This window comes from Microtus ochrogaster, chromosome 15 (genome assembly GCF_000317375.1).
Source record: "Microtus ochrogaster isolate Prairie Vole_2 chromosome 15, MicOch1.0, whole genome shotgun sequence".
In the NCBI taxonomy this organism is placed as follows: Eukaryota; Metazoa; Chordata; class Mammalia; order Rodentia; family Cricetidae; genus Microtus; species Microtus ochrogaster.
The window spans coordinates 3,697,838-3,700,699 of NC_022017.1; the positions used below are offsets into that span (position 1 = coordinate 3,697,838).

At 50.3% G+C, this 2,862-nt stretch overlaps 1 pseudogene; it reads left to right on the forward strand.

Annotated features, from left to right (window-relative positions):
• Nucleotides 1-468: 468 nt before the first annotated feature.
• On the forward strand, nucleotides 469-2,130 carry LOC102000422 (annotated as a pseudogene).
• Nucleotides 2,131-2,862: the final 732 nt, after the last annotated feature.

Genomic DNA, 2,862 nt, shown 5'->3' on the forward strand with positions numbered 1-2,862 from the left:
ATGTTGAGGTCTTTGATCCTTCTGGATTTGAGCTTGTGCATGGCGATAGATATGGATCTATTTTCATTCCTCTACATATTGATATTCAGTTATGCCAGCACCACTTGTGGAATATGCTTTCTTTTTTCCATTTTATATATTTTACTTCTTTGTCAAAAATCAGGTGTTTGTAGGTGTGTGGATTGATATCCATTCTTTGATTCAGTTCCATTGATCCTCCTGTGTGTTCTTATGCCAATACCAGGCTGTTTTCAGTATTATAGCTCTGTAGTAGAGTTTGAGTCAGGGATTGTGAGGCCTTCAGAAGTTCCTTTATTGTACAAGATTCATTTGGTTATCCTGGACTTTTTGCTTTTCCATATGAGGATGAGTATTGTTCTTTTGAGGTCTGTGAAGAATTTTGCTGGGATTTTGATAGACATGGCTTTTAATCTGTAGATTGGTTTCGGTAAGATTGCCATTTTTATTATGTTAATTCTGCCTACCCGAGAGCGTGAAACAACTTTCCATCTTATAGAGTCTTCTTTAAATTCTTTCTTCAAAGATTTAAAGTTCTTGACTCACTGGCCGCTGCTCAACTTGGAGGCAGAGGCCAAAGGGGAAACTTTGTGGACCTCCTATCGATGAGCACCTGAACACGAGCAGCTGTCCTTTGATCCGGAAGAGATCCATAAGCGCCAGGAAATTACTGAGTGCCAGTTCTGTAACTGCTGCCATGATACTGATCTGGGGTCTTCCGCGGGACTTGACCAACCAGGAAGTAGGCAATCGCGATCCTCTGAGTTACTATGAACTCAAGGACAGTAGGTGGACAAATACAAAAGGACAGCTTTCGTGACACTGCTGAATGGGGAATAGAGTGTAGCTGCCATCAAGGCCTTCCAACAGAGCCGGCTTCGAGAGCAGGAGCTGTCAGTTCAGCTGCAGCCTACAGATGCTCTGTTGTGTGTGGCCAAGCTGCCGCCCAGACTGACCCAGGCACAGTGTGAGGAGCTGGTGCGGCCCTTTGACAGCCTGGAGCGCTGCTTCGTAGTGTACAGAGAGCGCACAGGCCTCTCTAAGGGCTATGGCTTTGCAGAGTACATGAAGAAAGACTCGGCTGCCAGGCCCAAGTCCGATTTGATGGGTAAGCCACTGGGGCCCCTGCACACTGTATGTGCATCGCACAGATGCTGCGCAGCTGTCCCCTGCCTTGTTGCACTCCGGGTGCCTCTGTGTGGACCACCTGCCACCTGGCTTCAATGATGTGGATGCCCTGCGCCATGCACTGTCCGCAGTCGATATGCCACCTTCTTTCACCTGCCATGTGGCCGGAGTGGGCAGCTGAGGGGCTTTGCAGTACTGGAGTATGAGACAGCAGAGATGGCAGAGGCTGCACAACAGCGGGCAGATGGCCTGGCCCTGGGTGGCAGTCACCTTCGTGTGTCCTTCTGTGCTCCAGGTCCTCCTGGCCGCAGCATGCTGGCAGCACTCATTGCTGCCCAGGCCACGGCTCTCAATTGAGGCAAGGGACTCCCGCCTGAGCCAAACATCCTGCAGCTGTTGGACATTCTGGGCCCATCTGCCTCCCTCCAGCTGCTGCTCAATCCTCTGCTGCATGAAGTGCCTGTGGCCAGCAGGGCCTTTTGGGTGTGCCCCCTCCATGCTATGGCTCAGCGGACCTGCCCTGTCCACTACACTGCTCCAGTTAGCCCTGCACATCCAGAGCCAGAAGAAGCCTGAGATCCTGGGAGACTCCCTCTGGGTACACTCCAGGCTGGTGCCCAACCTGTCAATTCTCTCCTTGGGGAGCACTCTGCAGGTGGTGGTGGCTCTGGAACTGCAACCTGCTGAAGGAAGCCACAACCCTTACTACCACCACTGCTGGGCCCTTCTGGGGTGACCGGGAGCCCATGAGTCTGCATCCCCCAGCATCCCAGCTCACTCCACACTCAGCCCCTTTGGGGCTCTGAGGCCCCAGTCTTTGTTAGTGGCCTCCTGAAAGACAATGTGCCCCTGCCAACCACCCCTGGGGTGTCACTGTTGGTGGAGCCCCCAAAGGACTACTGCATCTCCCTGAACCCCTACCTGAATCTACATAGCCTGCTTTCATCCAGCAAGCTGGAAGGCAAGGAGACCTGTGGCTGGTGAGCATTGTTTAATTTCCAAGTGTTTTTGGGCTTTCTGGAATTAGCATTGCGTTTGAAGTCTAATTTTAAGCCATGGTGATCGATTAAGATGCATAGGGTATGTTAAATTTTTTGTATCTGTTGAGGTTTGCTTTGTTACCTAGTATGTGCTCAATTTTTGAGAAGGTTCCATGAGCTGCTGAGCAGAAGGTATTTTCTTTTCTGTTTGGATGGAATTTTCTATCAATGTCTTTTATAAGTCCATTTGAGTTATCACATCTGCTAGAGCCACTCACAGCTCTGGATCTGCTCTTGAAGGTGACCTTTGACTCTTGTCAGTGCTTTGACCTTGCTTATCTCTCAGGGGTGACGTCGACAGCGTTCTGGGATGGATGGCTTAGACCAAGCCTGCTTTGGTCTCAAGGTAGAGTGGCCTCACAGCGAAACCTGCCTTCAGTCAGGACCAGAAGGGGTTAATCTTAACAAGCCCTGGCTGGAATCTTCTAGGGTGGTTGCACCACTGTAGAGAATAGACCCTCAGGAAATACTGGTCTTTATTGTGATAGCCAATGGGAGGCTCCCCCAAGGGGCTGAAATGGCTGAGAGGTCTAGTCTCATTTTGGGTCTTTCCTAGTTAGGTTTCCACTGCTGTGATAAACGCCATGACTGATACCAACTCGGGGAGACTGGGGTTTGTTTTCTACTACACTTCACCATCCATCCATGAGGAAAGCTGAGGTTCAAAGCTGGAGGC